General features: G+C 37.3%; 1 long non-coding RNA gene across 1 annotated transcript; it reads left to right on the forward strand.

Moving 5' to 3' along the window:
• Nucleotides 1-3,820: 3,820 nt before the first annotated feature.
• On the forward strand, nt 3,821-6,050 carry LOC120080161 (uncharacterized). The gene is made up of 3 exons (XR_005482434.2): nt 3,821-4,283; nt 4,375-4,512; nt 5,799-6,050. It is a non-coding gene; the product is annotated as an uncharacterized LOC120080161 (long non-coding RNA).
• The last annotated feature ends 12,741 nt before the right edge of the window (nt 6,051-18,791 follow it).

Below are 18,791 nucleotides of genomic sequence, written 5' to 3' on the forward strand. Positions count from 1 at the left end.
GATCTCGCTCAGGATGATAATCTCGCTGATTTTATGCTAAAGATCTCGCTCAAGAAGGAAATCTCACTAGAAATTTGGGCTGAATCTCGTTGGTATGGTGAGTATCGCTAGGTTGAAGTTTTGTTAAAGAAATGCTTGATCTCGCTCATGAGGATCTCGCTCATAAGGATGAATTCACTCATAATGGTTATCTCGCTAGCAATATTGTTTTGTTGAGGAAAGTTCCATTAGTAAACGAACTATTTGAGGTATTTTGCTAAGAATTCTAAGGAATTTAACCGAGAATTATGTCCTTTTAGGCCAAAAAGAGCTAAGAGAGGCGTATAATCCGTTAAGAGCCCCGACGAGCTATGAGTGACTAAATGAACTTAATACTTTCAATACTTATGCATATAAGGCCAAGTAAGTTACAATGATGTTGATGATGAATTTATACTTCCTCAAGCAACAAATGATTAATGAATAGCTTAACGAATCTTCCTCGGCTTGTAAATGTTTTAACGCAGGCTAAGGTATGTTTTGAAAGCATTACAAAAGTTAAGTTTCTAATGTTGAAATATGCTTTCTAGAGGAAAGCTATGATAGAATGAGTCCTTGTGTGATTGACAAGCAATGAAACTTAATTTGATGTTACGAAATAACCCGATACTGAAGGACATGAAGAAGGTATCTAGGTAATAGTAGATGTTATGTCATGGTTGTATGCATGTGTTTATATAATCTTATGTAGAACCCGACTTATTAAGAAGACTTAGGTGATGATCTGTTTATGTACACATATTTTAAGAGGGATTAGGGCTTTGTTAGAGATGTTTGGGCCCAACTGTGAATATTTTTTCCATAGATGTTATGTCATGGTTGTATGCATGTGTTTATATAATCTTATGTAGAACCTTAAGGAGGCATGCTGTATGCGTACATTATTAATGATTTAACAGGTTGGTATTTAGATTAGAAGGCTAAGGTGGTGAGTGCTGGTAGTAGGACTAGTAACTACCACAGTCATATCCTCTTCCAGTTTAAGAGGGTAATCCGGGAAGGGGTGTGACACGAAGTTAGTTAATGGAGATGATCGATGGAGTTGGGTCAAAGTTGGTTACCTGAGGTGATCGCAGGAGTTTGGGCACCAAAGGTATTTCGACAGAGTTGATCAACAGAGGTAGAGTGATAGTCAATTCAATTTTGTCGGTTTTGGGGCCAACCAAGAACCAATCCAAACAAATGATTTTACAAAGAATGATTCCAAATCAATGTCCAATAAAAAGAACAAACCAATGGATTGATTTTCATTTGGTTCGGGTTATTATCAGTTTGGTTCTCAATTTTTTATATTTTCTTTCTTTTCTTCCAAATTTTTTTTCAAAGTATATTAACGTGCAACAGAGGAAAAACAGAATCAATAAGCACTCTAATCATACTTAATTTGAGTTTAAAACATGCTTCAAAGTAACTTTTACAGAAGATGGTTTGCTAAACACAATACCTTTGAAGTATCCTCTTCAAGTCCAGTTTAGTTCCACGTGAAAGAGCTTCAATCTTCAAGTAGACAACTACCAAGATCTTCTCTACTATTCTTTTGCAAGGATTGTGTGATGGAAACACTAAATTGAGCTGGATGTATATAAGATTTGAAGAGGGTTTTGAGGTTTATGTAGAGTTCTTTTTGAAGTTCTTGTTGTTGGGAATATTCTAGAACTTGCAGTTCGTAAATTTTGTATTAAACATTCTATTTATCAATAAAATATCATTGAGTATCTTATTTCAATAAAGTTGTTGATTTTGCATTCTATTGTGAAAATCCAATAAACATATCTATGGCTATAGTATGAATACTTTAACTTTATGTGGTGACATAAACAGGATCAAGTTAATAGTATATAGCCTAAATGGTCTATAAGTATATGGAGGAAATTTGGTATCTCATCCTGGTAACACTATTGGATGCAGTCCATTTCGCATACTGATACAAATAATGTGATCTATAAATCATTTATGTAGAGACATGTGTGTGGAGGCATCCTATGCAATGAGTTTGCATAAGACTAGACCTCGAAATAGTCACCTTTCTTTAAAACAACCGTTTACTGTTAAAACTGACTATTTCAAACTAAAATGACCTAGGATAACACGATCTTAATTCTGAGCTTACTATGCACTCCTATTTATTTCGGGATTATCCTTTGATCTTCATAGGTGAGAGTAATCCAACAGCACTACTCAATAAGCCTTCAATTTTGGGATAAGATCGGGTAAATAACTGGGGACATAGCTATGCAAGATGGAATTCGCTCCTACCCGATTTAGGGTTAACAGATAGATTGTTCTTTTAAGCACTAATGCCTAGTCTTGAACAACAGGGTCCCACCCTCTCTTAGTAGAGAGGGATATGATTTATAAATGGTATTACAAATCAGTTGTTCAATAGAGGGTCAGTGGGAGCTTAAGGTGCAAGATGCATTTACAGGGGTAAACCGGTAATTTTGACCCAACTGTAAATACGATCGACCTGTGAAGGATCGACTTACTGATTATTGTCGAAATGGACATAAATATATCTACAGCAAGGAGAGTGTAACTATCGAGTTATAGTGGTGTGCCTTGATAACAAATAGTAATTAATTCGGTTTAAAGAGTTTAATTGATTAATTACAAATCATTGGAGCTCATGATCTGTAAGTCCATTAGGTCCCTCTACTGGCTCATAAATTGGAATAAAAAATTGAGTATTAAATTAGATGAATTTTGGAATTAGGGTTATGAATTTGAAATGTTCAAATTCGATTATTAAGGTTTTCAATTTATTGTATTTGATACAAGTATAAAACATTTAATTTAGTTGAAATTAAATGAAATGGGAGAATCAATTAATATTTAAATTATGATTTAAATATGAAATTAAATCATATTGGTGGAATTTGTATTTTATTAATTTAATATTAAGATATTAAATTAATAAATTTTAATTAAAAAAACTGAAATTAGTTTATTAATTATTAAGTTTGAATTAATTATATAAAACTATTATTAAATCAATTTTAGTTTTAAAATTGAAATTGATTTTAGGGTTAGTGGATTTTTTTAATTTTCGGGGAAAATTCACTAAGCATTTATTGGGTGGTTTGTCACCCAATTCCACCTCCAATTTGTAATCAGCTCCAAGTAGGAGTTGCCCTCCATGCAAGTTACTCTCCTTGCATGAAAACATGTTATATAATGTGTCTACATGCATGGATTTGAGATAAAATTTCTGGAAAAACTTATTGAAGTGCTGGAATTCTAGAAACCTCATAAACCACCAAAATTCCTCTCCAATTCAACTAGATTTGAGTATTTCCACCACATATTCCTTCTTGAGTTTTGTAGAGAAGATCTTGGTGGTAGTCTTGTTGAAGTTTCAAGCTCAATCTTTAAGTGATTTTGTTGAATTCGTGGATCAAGTCTTCAAAATTAAGTTTTGCTTCAAACCCTCTTTGAACTTCTTTTGATTAGCATGTTTAAAACTCAAATTAAGAGTAGTGAGAGTGCTTATTTGTAACACCCCGAATTTTCACTTTTTATATGATTTCAATAATTTTGTTATTGGAGGACATTTTTGAAATTTTGGATTTGAAGTATAAGTGTGGGAATTTAAGTGTTGACGTGAAAATTATTCAATTTTGAAATTTAATTTGAAAATTAATGACAGGAATTAATTTTCTTTTGAAAAGGAAAGGAAATAAATAGTATATAGTGGATTAAGGAAATGATTTAAATGTAATTATATTATTTCCTTTTTAGTAATTATTATTATTATGATTATTATTTAAAATAAAAAGAAGCCCTTCCTTTCTCCCCACACAAAAGAAAAAAAAAACCCTTCTTCCCAAACTTCTTCCTCCTGTCGCCGCCGCCACCCTCACTACCTAGACCGACCTCGCCGTCGCCTCCCTCACTGCCACTTGTTCGCCCGTGGATCGCCGCTGCTCGTCGTCACTGTCGAAGTGTCGCTCGCGCCCATGGGTCGCTGGCGCTCGTCGTCACAATCGGAGTACCACTCGTTCGCCCGTGGGTCGCTGCTGTTCGTCGTCACGTCGTCTCTTCCACGCCTTTCCTCCATTCGTATAGTCACCGATCGTCTTCCAGCCGCCAGATCTGTGGTGCAGTAGCAGATTCGAAGCCTAGCCACCAGACACGCAGACTTCTTTCGGCCATTGTTCGTCGCAATGCTGCCGGAAACCACGCGCCGCCAGACCTTTCTTTCGTTCGCCATCGTTTTGTTGATTTTGAGTGTTGAGATTGGTTGGGTAAGTGTTTTTCCGAAGTTCAGAGATTTATTGTTAACTAAGATTTTGGTATGGTTTGATTAACCCATAATGTTGGGATTCTAAAATCAAGATTTGGGAGGATTTTGAGGTGGCCCACCAAGTTTGAAGTTTAAGACCAATTTGGGGGGAAATTTTGTTAAGACACTTCAAGGCTTTGATTGGCAAGGAAGGGACAGGCTTGCTTGAACTAATTTAGATTTACTTTGAGGTAAGTAATCTTACTACTGGAATCGCTTTTGTGCCTGACGATACACTGTAGATTTAACATTGAGGATCCTGTAGCAGTTTTTCTTTGAATAATTTGATTGTTTAGAGGTTGGATGGACTGCTTATGAAGGATATATGAGCATGTGGTAATATATCAGAATATCATTACGTTTAAGCTTGATTTGGAATTTTATGAGTTATAGTAAATGTTGATTGAGCATGACCCTTAAATTATGAGTTAAGTAGCACTTCTATTGGAGTGCCTTAAAGCTAGATAAGCATTAGACATTTGCGAATTTATTTAGTTATGCGATTTATTATGAGAATGTGTAGACTGTATGATATATATTACGAAATCCCGACTACTGCATTGTTTACATGATTTAGTGCATGAAAGTGATGTGCTACAGTTGATTCATTTAAAACTAGATTAAATATGTATGTTGAGGTAATTAACGTGAGGTTGACGATGAGGAGATTTTAGAGGATTTATGATTAGATGAATGTTATATGTCATATGAAGTTAGATAAAATCTCCTTTCTTTTCTAGACTATGTGACTGCATGAAAGTAATGCACGTCCAAGGGCGCTAGTACATGAAAGAGATGTATTAGGGCTGATGTGTATGAAAGTGATACATACCTAGAGGGTACTGGGGTGTACGAAAGAGGTACATACTCAGTGGGTTTTGTGTATACGAAAGAGATGTCTGCCCAACCATGTGTACGAAAGAGGTACGCATCCCTACATTTATAGAGAGGGTCTGGGGTGTACGAAAGAGGTACATACTCAATGGATTATGTGTATATGAAAAAGGTGTATACATAATTAGATGTACGAAAGAAGTACATACTTAGTAGGTTAGGTGTATACGAAAGAGGTGTATACTTAACTAGGTGTACGAAAGAGGTACACCTTTAGTGGGTTGTGTGTATACGGAAGAGGTGTATACATAACCATGTGTACAAAAGAGGTACACATTAAGTGGGTTTATGTGTATACAAAAGAGGTGTATGCATAACCATGCGTATGTAAGAGATTGTGTTTCCTTCGGGATTCACCAGAGGTTGTAGGTCCTACGGGACTTACTAGAGGTAGTGGACATACTCGACTACAGTAGGATAGAAATAAGTTTTTCATGTATATATGTGTTCCATAAGGACTAGAGCAGTTTATATGTTCCACTAGGGGTAGGCATTTAGAGGACATAGATGCCTAGCCTGACCCCAGTAATAGGGTTACTTACTGAGTATTTCATACTCATTCTTTCTTATGTTGCTGTTTCAGGTAAGGGTAGAGATACATACATCGACGATGGCGCAACGGAATTCGTGATCGTGCCACTGGGACTAGTTTTTACGCTTCCGCATCATGAAATTTAGAGTCCTTATTTTTCCCTTAATGTTTAGTTTTACTATTTGAAACTTATTATTAAGGATTGTTTTTTTTATACTTTTAATAGTCTTTACGAATTATGGGTACCCTATTATTGTTTTAACAATTGCATTTAATAAATGGCTTTTAAACTCCTCTTGTCTATTTAGCATTTATTTCAACATAACTGAGCATCATTTCAAATCCTATGCATGTATTTATTTTAGTAACGGCCTAACCTAAGTCCTAGGGGGTCGGGTCGTTACATTATTGATTCTGATTTATTCCGTTGCTTGTTAGATTACTCCTTCACTTGTAAGCATGAATCATTATTCATCTCAACACTTCAATTTACAGAACTTTCACCATGCAAATTCATGGCTTGCATGAAGGGCAACTCCTACTTCATGGAAAAAATGGAGTTGAGTCGATAAGGTAGTTAAATCATAGTGGAGATTTCCAACTTTTGGAAAGATCCACTTTCAAAAAAGATTTTTTCAAAAGATTTTTTCAAAAAATGATTTCCAAAATGATTTTTTCAATTTAAACATTTAATTTCATTTATTAGTTTTATAAAAAAAACAATTCAATTAATTAATTTTAAATAAAACTACTTAATTAAACATTTTAATTAAGGTTGTTAATTTAATATCTAATATTAAATTAATAAGTAAATAATTCCATCATAATAAAATTAATATTTAAATCATATTTTAAACATTAATTGTTTCTCCAATTTCCTTTAATTTCGATAAAATTAAACATTTTATTTGTATCGAATACAATAAATAGAAACCCTAATTGAATTTGAACATTTCAAATTCTAAACCCTAATTTTGAATCTTATCAAGATTACTCAATTTACTAATCCAAATTTACGAGCTAGTAGAGGGACCTTATGAATCTACAGATCATGAGCTCCAACGACTTGTAATTAATTGGTTAAACTCTTTAAACCGAACTAATCACTATTCGTTAACTACCAAGACATTCCACTATAGCTTGATAGTTGCACTCTCCTCACTGTAGTTGTATTTCTGTCTATTTTAACCATAATCGATAAATCAATCCTTCACAGGTTGTTCGTATTTACAACTGGGTTAAAGATTACTATTTTACCCTTGTAAATACATCTTGCACCTTAAGCTCCTACTGATCATCAAGTGAACAGTTGATTATAGTTCAGCTTATAAATCATAACCCTCCATTCTATGAGAGGGCAAAGTCCCATTGTTCAAGACAAGATATTAGTGCTTAAGAAAACAACCCATCTACTAACCTTAAATCGGGTAGAAGTGAATTCCATATTGAGTGGGAGGTTATTGGTGGTTTCATGGTAACCGTGAGATAAAAGAAAAAATGTTTTCCTAAATTTAGTAGTTGAAGTGAAAGTGTCTATTCTCGGCAAGTTCTCATGGATTGGCTGTCAAGTGGATTAGATTCACTAAACGATAGCTGAAAAGAGACTAAATGATCGTGGAGTGATACTATACGATAGTTCACTCAGCTGGCCTTTAGCTAAACGATCACATAGCATTTGTTAATCGATTGGGCATCGTCTATACGATAGACCTCTATCATCTCCCATTTGCTCAATCGTTTACACGATTGTTCTTCCTTCGGTCTCTTCCTCTAATCAAGTCCACACAGAGCCCACACTTCTGGATTCAAACACTGAGAATACCAAGGTAGCCATTGTGGTGTTGTCGTACTCAACTCGACATAGTCGAGGTTTTTGGAGGCCGTTCCTGTGTTCGTGATCTGAGAGATCATTAAGTTCGTGGTCGCTGTTATCGTGCAGTGTTGTGGTTGAAGTGTTCAAACGTTCGTGATTGTTATCTTGCTGATTGTACGAGTGTTCGAGATCAATGGTGTTTGAAGATGAGTCTTCAAAGGTATGTTTATTCATTCCCTTGATCTTATGAAAAACATGCTGTAATTTCGTATGTTGCATGACCAGTTAGTTTCCGTTTGTGTGCTGTAATTGAGTATGTTCAAATACGAATAAAATTTAGAACGATCATTCCGCTGCTTATGGAAATTCTTATGTCCGATTTCCTTTAATTGGTATAAGAGCCAGATTGTTCTGATATTCTAAATTTCACTTCTGTTTTGGACTTCTTTTACAGTCGTGGTTGGTTTTCTGCATTGCGTTTAATTGTTAAATGCGTTTTTCGATGACGTTGATGAATTTTTACGGGTTAATTGCCTCTATTTAAAGCTTTCTTTAAATTACAAAGTGTTAATTTGTAAGGCCCCTTGTGTTTTTGGGCATAATTAACATGTAATTGAGTTTGTAATTCAAAGTGTTTAAGTTAGTCGAGTCATTCATGATGAAGTTTCGAAGCATGGAGATGCGATTCTCAGCAAAGAAGAAGACTAAGAGTTGGTCGTGTCATGTAGCCGAGAGTAAACGATCGTTGGGATTTGGCTAAACGATCGTGTAGATTTTTCTATGCGATCGTGTAGTATTTACTAAATGATCATTTAGCTAATGCTAAACGATGGGGTGAAGTGTTTACTCTATCCCATAGCGTTGGTTGCCTGATCACGTAGACGCTAGAGGTAAACGATCGAGTGGGAGCATTTGATGCTCATCGTTTAGAAAAGGACGCGTGCGCTAAACGATAGCATAGTTTCTAACTACATGATCACGCGGTATACAATACTTAGGCGCTCGCTCAACAATCATTTAGATGATAGTACTTCACCGCATCGTTGTCGTTTAGGTAATCGTATAAGGTTTGCATTGCGAAGTGCGCTGCACGATCGTATACCTCATGCTTCATCGCACAGTAAAAGTTACACAATCGTTGCTAAACAATCATTTAGCTCTGGAAGCATATGTAAATGATTGACTAAAGCGTTTACTCTTTCGTGTAGAAGATCGCTTGGGTTTTGGTACACGATCAGTGGAGATGCGGACTTCGACCGGACGGTTCAAGACCCGGTTCGCCTATTTGAACCAGAGACTCCTTGTTTTTGTAATAGTTAGCTTTAGTTTTTTTAGGATTTGAGGCAATTTTTTCTGATTCATCAACTTTTGTTTAATATACATTAAATGTATGTGGTTTATATGGCAAAGTGTTTGACATATAGTTTTGAAACCCACCTTAGGTTGTGCAATTATTCATGCATCATGTATTATAAGTGTTATAATATGACATGATGAAATTATAAGAGAGCATGCACATGCATCATAAAAATATAAGAGTTATATTTATGCATGCAGTAAGTATATTCATGCATCATCTTTATATTATAAGCGTTATAGTATAAGGGTGAATGAAAGCATGTTTTGCTTGGTTCGTTGCTGTTTTGTATAAGTGTTATATAAAAAGGTAGCAATGAATGAACAATGCATGGAGCATGACACTTAGGTTGTTTATAAATGTTATGAATGCCTTATATGTGTTAGCTTTGCATTGTGATTGATTTTGGTTGTTTCTGTTATAAGTGTTATAATAGAAATTAGAACTAAAATCGATAAGAAAGAGTTGCATGCGGACTTAGGGTGAACTCATGTTTTAAAAGGGTTTTAAAATTGGATTGAGATAGACCTAAGTTCAAGGTTCTAATGGGATTAGTAACCTAGTTTAATCTTTTTAAATGGTTTAATAGGATTAAATTGATTGGCATAAAAGATTAAAATTGTATTAAGTCTATCTATAAGGGACCTTTTGTCTAAGGCGGGTTCTGTCTAGGCTGGAGTACTTAAGCTGATGAAATGGAATACCCCTACCTAGGAACCTACCTAGAAAGGTGAATTAGATAGATTTTCTGTAAGCATGCGACAGTTGGTCAAAGACTCCGTTAAAGAGTTTAATGGACGATGATCAAAAGTTGTTTTAACTATCCAAGGTAAATGTTACTCTTGGGCAAACCTAAAAAGTCACTTAGTTAAAATCCTTAGCTGTGTTTTTCTAAGTAAACTAAATCCTAGGTTATAAAATACTCAATGGGAGGAAAAGATGTATGTGATATGTCAATGATTCCATTCACGTTTTTCCCTGAATGTTCACACCGTGAGATTCATGCTTGGCCTTGTGGTGCCTTGGGAGCATTCCTTTGCAGATGGTGTTTGCATGAGTCAATATCAAGATCAACGGAGAGAGTATTTATATTAAGTGGGTGAACGGTGTGCTTCAACACGTCCTACGGTCTCTGTCATTGGTTTGCACTGTGAGATGATTCTGTACTCCTTTGTGGCACCCTGGGAGCGTCCCTTTTCAAATGGGTTTTATGAGTTGGTCAAGATCAAGGTGAACTCCAAAAATAGATATGGTCACTTTAGTTTTTGCCTCAATCGGATTTTTTCCCTTCAGATTAGCTGCTTGGGGCGGAACTCTAAGGCCTAAAATGACGGGTCACACTTACGAGAAATTGTTAAGTAAATTAATGATTTCCTGACCAAATCAATGATGGCTAGTCGTTATAGGAGTAAGAGTTCTTCTGGTATTAATGTTTGGTGAGAATGTCTCAATTCAGAGGAGGGACAGTTGACCACCCTTCGACGGCTTTGGTCCTAAGCCTTTGAAGCGTCATTGTGAAACTAGATGTCACCTGGGATTCATGTTAGATTTGCTAAACCTTATTGGATGTTGTATGTTTTGTCAACGGGTATTTGCTAAAACCTAACACAGGTCAATGTGTTTTTGTTTTTAGCAATGTGTTTGTATTTCCGTTTAATGCCTCTAATTTGACCGGTTACATACAGTGGAAAGAGTCTTGTAAAACGTATTTCATGGTAAACGACCTCGAGTTTGTCATGGTTGAGGAATGCCCTCAAGTCCAGACCCTTGATGCATCGCGAAGTGTTCCTAATGCATATGAGGTGTGGATGAAGCATTCATTGGCCTAACTTCATATATTGGCTAGCATACCTGATTTTTTGGCCAAAAAGGTTGAGAACATGGTCATTGCATGCAAGATCATGGACTTGTAGTAAGAATTGTTTGAACGTCAGTTCTTACTTTTCGAGCACAAAAGGATGGATGACAAAACCAGTAGTGTCAGTTCCCAAGTTAAACTCCAGAATGAGAAAGCAATTGTTGCTGACTCTGTTGAAGTTCATAAAAGAGAAATGTTCTCTGAAATGGAACTTTGAGCTTATTTAGGTTCTGATACTGATCCCACTGCTCTCCAAAAGAGGAGGATGACTAAAGATAGTAAATCTGATTTATTAGTCTTGGAGACATGTTTAGTAGAGAATGATGATTCTGCCTGGATCCTAGATTCAAGTGCTACTAATCACATTAGTTCCTCTTACAAAGGATTCAATTCTTGGCAAATGTTTCCACAGGGAGAGATGACTCTTCGAGTCGGTATGGTGAGGTTTTTTCAGCTGTTGCTGTAGGCAGGATGAAGTTGTTTTTGGACAAGGAACATCATCTGTTACTGGATAATGTTTTTGTAGTTCCTCATATCAAGAAGAACTTAATCTCGGTTTCTTATCTCATTGAACAAGGTTATACCATCTCCTTTCCTGAGAATAAAGTGTTTAGTTTCAAGAATGGAATGGAGATTGGTTTTAGTTCAATAGAATGTAACTTATCTGTACTAAGGTCATTAGTCATAAAAGCCTTGTTTAACACTGAAATGTTCAGTATGGAAACAACAGCTAAAAGACTAAAGGTTTCTACTAAGGAATATGCCCATCTTTGGCATTTAAGGTTAGGTCACATCAACCTCAATAGGATTGAGCAGTTGGTGAAAAGTGGACTTCTAAAGGTAAGAAAACTCTTTGTTGGTGTGTGAATCATGCTTCGAAGGCAAGATGACCTAACGACCTTTTACTGGAAAAGGTTATAGAGCCAAGGAAGCCTCAGAGCTTGTACATTCAGACATCTGTGGTCCGGTGAGTGTTAGGGCTCAAGGTGGGTATAAATATTTCATAGATGATTATTCAAGGTATGGGTATCTCTACCTAATGCAACGTAAGTCTGAAGCTGATAACTTGTAGAAATACAAGTTATTTCTGCCTTATCTAGATATTGTGGCCAAAAGTGAAGGAATATGCGTTGATTGTATGAAAATTAGCTCAGAAATACAATAAATTATCGCAATTACACCCACTAACATTGACAAGATGGTAGAAGAGGATATGTTTTCTCTGTTTTGCAGGAAAACCAAGTCACCGCTTGCGCTCATGGCTTAATAGAGGATGATTAACGCATCTCTATCACATTGCGCCTGTTAATCAATAATGAAGAGACGATTAACGCAATGACGGCACAATGCGACAGTCGATCCCGAGCTGAGTTTTCAACTACATGCGGTAATAAAAACAACGCCGCATGCGAGCACCCCATCGAAAGATGCAGCTAAGCAATGCAAAGGCGGAGGATTGCGACACATGTACAACTAACCGTTGTGCAAATTTGACGGCCTGATTGCATAACAGAAGGAATAATATCCCTCTATCTTCAAAATTTTCGTAACAAGAAGTGGGGTCCACAACCAAGAGTCAAAGATCTTCACCTATAAATACCCCATAGATTTCAGAGAAAACTTATGCTACTGAATACGGGGCTAATTGCTGCTAAAGTGTTGAGAGAAAAGGCTGAGCTAAGTGCTTAATTGAAGAAATCCCAGAAGAAGACGAGACAAGGACGAGAGGTGAGTCTTAGTTCTATTCTGCCGAATACCTGCAGAGAAGCTCTGTGTTGAGAACCCTGCTACCAATTGAGCAAGCCTGAGAGGGAAGCTCATCCATCCATCTGATCCATCCAATCCGGGAAGCAGATCTCCACTCGAATCGGTGCCAAGATGTTGGCATTTGTTTGTATCTGTTCTATCTCTTTTCATCATTGTATTTCACTTTCTTTGTCTCTTCATTCACACACCATGTATCAAACACTTAATAGATATATTAAATGTTTCAATTGCTTTCATATTCCATTTTCTGTTTACTTCTGTTCCTCCGTGAACTACTTTCTCCATGATGTCTTCTTAATCCCCTGGTAGTTAATATGAATTAAACGAGTACTTAACTTGTGTTAAAGAGATAACTGCGTTTAGCTAAAGCATGCTAGACGATATCTTCACCTGTGAGAGCAGAAGTGACGATTCCATTCTGACCTATCGAGAGAAGGTTAGAAGAATGCATTAACTAAAGCAAGTAATACTTCCAAACATGGAAGTAACCTTGCATTCATTACGTTCATCTCTGATTCACAGCAGACAAGTGGGAGTGCGGTCGATCACTGAGAGGTGTACACCAAGAGAAAAGTGGAACTGTACTTATAACTTCAATGCAATAAGAAACTTGCGTTGTTTATATTAGTTATCTTTCTCTTTCTGTTTGTACATAAGACCTTCCGCCGCATTCCATGCTCTTTGCACAACCTTTACAGCCAGCCTGGACCCCAGCATCTTGCATCATGAAGCCTGAATCTCGTATCATCTAGCTTAGGTTTACTGCACTTATTTTATTATCACATTTTAGTGCTTTCCTTTACTTTACCGAAATTTTATATACTTGTACAAACATTCTTTAAAGATTGAAAAACTTGGTCGCATATACCATGAACATACCACAATAACCGAAAACAGTCCCTGTGTTCGACCTTGGATTACATAGAGAAACTTGCGGTGGAATTACACTTGGTTCCAACGTAAAGAAACTTGTGACAACGCAAGACATACTATAAGAATATTCATAATTAACGCATATTTAGAAGTAGTATCGCATATTTGCATCAACGCATAAAATAGAATCCCTCAAAACTTGCGTTACAAGTTTATGGCGCCGTTGCCGGGGAACTGGTAACGGGGACATGAGCTTGAATCTTGCGTGCATCATTGTCTAAGATAAAACTTGCATTATAGAAGCCCTTGACAAGTTCAAGGAGTATATGGCTGAAGTTGAAAACTTGTTAGGTAAGAAGATAAAAAACAATATGATCTGATCTTGGTGGAGAGTATATGAACCTCCAATTCCAGAACTAATATGATTGAACATAGAATTACGTCTTAACTCTCGGCCTCAGGTACACCTCAGCAAAATGGTTTATCAGAAAGGAGAAATAGAATCTTGTTGGACATGATTCGGTCTACGATGAGTTATGCTCATCTTCCAGACTTATTTTGGGGTTTTGCAGTAGAGAGTGCTTGCTACATTATGAGCAATGTTCCCTCGAAGAGATTTTCTGAAGCACCTTTTGAGTTGTGGAAAGGCCATAAAGGTAGTTTACGCCACTTCAGGATTTGGGGGTGTCCGACGCATGTGCTTGTGACTAACCCAAAGAAGTTGGAACCGCGTTCGAAAGTTTGCCTCTTTGTAGGCTACCCCAAGGAAACGAGGGGTGGATACTTCTATGATCCGAGTGAGAACAAAGTGTTTGTTTCTACAAATACTATCTTTTTAGAAGAAGACCACATCCAAGATCATAAGCCAAGAAGTAAGCTCGTTTTACTTGAGATTTCTAGTGAAACTGAGACTACTGAGGGTTCAACAGGAGTTGTTGAACAGGCCGATAGATCAACAAGAGTTCTTGATGTAGGTACATCTAGTTAACCAGCTTAAGAGTTTAGTTTGCCTTGATGTAGTGAGAGGGTTATGAACCCACCGGATTGCTGCATGGGTTTGACTGAAGCCCAGAACGTCATTTCTAATGATAGAGTCAAGGGTCCATTGTCTTTTAAGAAAACTATGGAGGATGTTGACAAGGATGAATGGATTAAAGCCATGAACCAGGAGATAGAGTCTATGTACTTCAATAATGTCTAGGAGTTTATGGATCTGCCTGATGGGGTAAGACCTATAGGGTGTAAGTGGATCTATAAACAAAAGCGAGGTGTCGATGGAAAGGTGCAAACCTTTAAGGCTAGACTCATGGCAAAGGGTTATACCCAGGTTGAGGGAGTTGACTATGAGGAAACTTTATCACCTGTTGTCATGCTCAAGTCTATCAGAATACTCCTGTCCATAGCCATATTTTATGATTATGAGATATGGCAGATGGACGTCAAGACTGTCTTTCTTAATGGTAATCTTGAGAAGATCATCTACATGACTCAACCAGAGGGGTTCGTAGTTCCAAATCAAGAGCAAAGAGTTTACAAGCTTAATAGGTCCATTTATGGGCTGAAACAAGCGTTTAGATCGTGGAACATTATATTTGATAGTACGGTCAAGTCGTTTGGCTTTGATTAGAATGTTGATGAGCTTGTGTATATAAAAAGATCATCAACAGCTCAATAGCTTTCCTGGTACTTTATGTGGATGATATCCTACTCATTGGGAATGATGTAGGGTTTCTGACTGACATTAAAAAGTGGCTAGCTGCCCAGTTCCAAATGAAAGATTTGGGTGAGGCACAGTATGTTCTACGGATCTAAATCATTCGAGATTGTAAGAACAAGAGGTTAGCCTGGTCTCAGGCATCGTATATCGATCAAATGTTGATCAGGTACAGGATACAAGATTCCAAAAGGGGTTTGTTACTCTTAGGCATGGAATCGTTTTGTCTTAGGATCGATTTCCTAAGATACCTCAAGAGGTTGAGAAGATGAGACAGATTCCCTATGCTTCAGCTGTTGAAAGCTTAATGTATGAAATGTTGTGTACCAGACCCGACATTTGCTATGTAGTAGGGATTATTAGTCGTTATCAGTCAAATCTAGAATTAGATCACTGGACGGCGGTCAAGACAATCCTTAAGTATCTTCGGAGAACGAGGAACTACATGCTTGTATGGAGATAAGGATTTGATCCTTACAGGATACACAGACTCTGACTTTCAGACCGATAGAGATTCTCGTAAATCGACATCGAGGTTAGTGTTCACTCTGAATGGAGGGGCTATAGTGTGGCAAAGCATCAAGTAAGGACGCATTGCAGACTCCACTATGAAAGCCGAATACGTAGTCGCTACTGAAGTAACTAAGAAGGTTGTTTGGCTAAGGAAATTCCTTACAGATTTGGAAGTTGTTCCAAATATGGATTTGCCAATCACTCTCTATTGTGATAATAGCGGGGCTGTGACAAATTCGAAGGAACCTCAGAGTCATCGTCGAGGCAAGCCTATAGAATGGAATACCACTTAATCAGGGAGATTGTGCATTGCGGTGATGTGATAATCATGAAGATTGCATCGGAGCACAACGTTGGTGATCCCTTTACAAAGGTTCTTACGGCTAAAGTGTTCAAGGGTCACCTAGAGAGTCTGGGTCTGTGGGACATTCGACATCTTGTCTAGGGTAAGTGGGAGATGATACTAGGGTATGCCCTAGTTTATTGTATATTGTATATGTATTTATCTTGTATTGTACATTAGTCTCCCGAGGCATTAGGACAAATGGGAGATTGTTGGGATTGGTGTTCTAATTCTCCCGGAGTCTCGTAGTTTGTAATCTATACACATTGTTATGAATACAATTAGAGTTATTTTATTTGGCATTTACTCATATCCAATAAACCAAGCTCCATGGTTATTATATATAAACTTAAGCATGTATATGAGATATACAAATGGATCATGCCTTAAGTGATAACCTAAATAGGTCTGTAGTATAAGGATTAAGGAGGAATACCTGATCCTGGTGACACTACGGATACGGCCCGCTTTGTAGAGGTTTGCAAGTGTTGTGAACTACTACAGATTGTCGATCCTGACCATTCATGTAGAGACATGCGAGTGGGGGTGTCCTATACAAATGGTTTGTATAAGATCGGACCACGAGATGACTAGTCTCTGTATATAACGCCGTTGATACTAGAGACTTACATCTCACCTAAACGACCATAGGTGACATGACCTCAATCCTGAGTGTTTTGGGAACTCCCGTTTTTTAGGGTGGTCCTTTGATCAGTATGGGTGAGAGTGGCCAGATTAAAAACTCAACATGCCTACCTTTTTTGGGATTTGTCCGATTTAGGAGCTGGGAACTCAGTTACACAAGATAGAATTCATTCCTTCCCCGAAGTAGGGGTAAGTAGATAGATTGCTCCCTTAAAGGCTGATTTCGGGGCTTGAAAATAGTGGCCACAACTTTTCTTTGGAAGAGAGGACTTAGTCATAGTAGGACTATGACTTATTTTAATTAGATGGATCGGTGGTACTTAAGGAGTTAGATGTAACTACAGGGGCATAATAGTTATTAGCCTAGTTGTACTTACGAGCGATTTGTGAAGGGTTATCACACTATTGATTAGTTGATATTGACACATAATATATTTGTAGTAAGAAGAGTTCAGCTATCGGTCTTTAGTGGAGTGCCTGGCAGTTGACGGATGGAGAATCTCGTGACTAAAGAGTTTATTCAGTTATTCACGTACTGTTTGAGCTTCGAGCTACAGGTCCATAAGGTCCCCTTGGTAGCTTAATGGATTCAAGTTGAGAATCAATTCTTGGTGTTGATTTGAAATGTTCAAATTGACAAGAGGAAATTCGATTATATATGATATGATTGGTGTGATGTATGAGATACATCAAGTGGAGGATTAATGTAAATGAGATTTGCATTAAGTACCATGCAAGAGAAAAAGAGCTATGGTTTATATATGTTTCATGAGATGAAATATTAAAACTATAGGTTATAAATATAGTATGGTAAGTTAGTTATCACATATATTTATAATAATATTAATTATTGGATAATTATATCTTTTTCTCTAATAACCAATTGAGTGGGAGGTTATTGGTGGTTTCATGCTAACCATGAGATAAAAGGAAAAATGTTTTCCTAAATTTAGTAGTTGAAGTGAGAGTTTCTATTCTCGGCAAGTTCTCACGGGTTGGCCGTTAAGTGGATTAGATTCACTAAACGATAGCTGAAGAGAGACTAAACGATCATGAAGTGATACTATATGATAGCTCACTTAGCTGGCCTTTAGCTAAACGATCGCAAAGCTTTTGCTAAACGAACGCGGAGCTTTTGGTAAACGATTGCATAAAATTTGTTAAACAATTTGGCATTGTCTATTCGATAGACCTCTGTCATCTCCCACTTGCTCAATCGTTTACACGATTATTCTTCCTCCAGTCTCTTCCTCTAACTAAGTCCACATAGAGCCCACACTTCTAGATTCTTACACCGAGAATACCAAGGTAGCCATTGTGGTGGTGTCGTACTCAACTCGACATAGTCGAGGTTTTTGGAGGCCATTTCCTGTGTTCGTGATCTTGGAGATCGCTGAGTTCTTGGTTGCTGTGATCGTGCAGTGTTGCGGTCAAAGTGTTCGAGCATTTGTGATTGCTATCTTGTTGATTGTACGAGCGTTCGAGATCAAGGATGTTTGAAGATGAGTCTTCAAAGGTATGTTTATTCTTTCCCTTGATCTTATGAAAAGCATGCTGTAATTTCGTATGTTGCATGACAAGTTAGTTTTCGTTTATGTGCTGTAATTGTGTATGTTCACATACGAATGAAATTTGGAACGATCATTCCATTGCTCATGGAAATCCTCATGTCCGATTTCCTTCAACACTTTCCCTTATTGGTCGTCTTGGCCTTTCCCTTACTTTTCCCACCAGAGAGAGCCTTCCCCTTTCCTTTTTTCTTCTTTTGGACCTTCGTAAAACTAGAAGATGAGGGTACAGACTTAGTTCCTAAGGATGTACCCTGATGGAACTTTTTGGAATGGGCAACGTTTACCTCTTCTTCCATCGGTTCCTTACTTTCGTAAGAGATTGGTAGGTCTGCAACTCATTCAGGGGAGTCGTTATGGTGTACTATGTTATTGAAGAAAGCTCTTCAGGAGAGATTCTAGAATAAAAGACATCTGTCTTTGCTCATCAATGACCGCTTCATTCATTTCAGCCACGTTGAACTGGACCATCAGGTCGAGAACATGTTCTCTAACTGATTGGCCATTCTTCATACGTGTATTATAAACATATTTGAGGGCCTCGTGTCAGATCTAAATGGACGGTTACCCAAACATACCATGGAGGGACTCCA

The sequence above is a fragment of the Benincasa hispida genome, chromosome 6 (assembly GCF_027475165.1).
Source record: "Benincasa hispida cultivar pf3 chromosome 6, pf3_genome.v1.1, whole genome shotgun sequence".
NCBI lineage: Eukaryota > Viridiplantae > Streptophyta > Magnoliopsida > Cucurbitales > Cucurbitaceae > Benincasa > Benincasa hispida.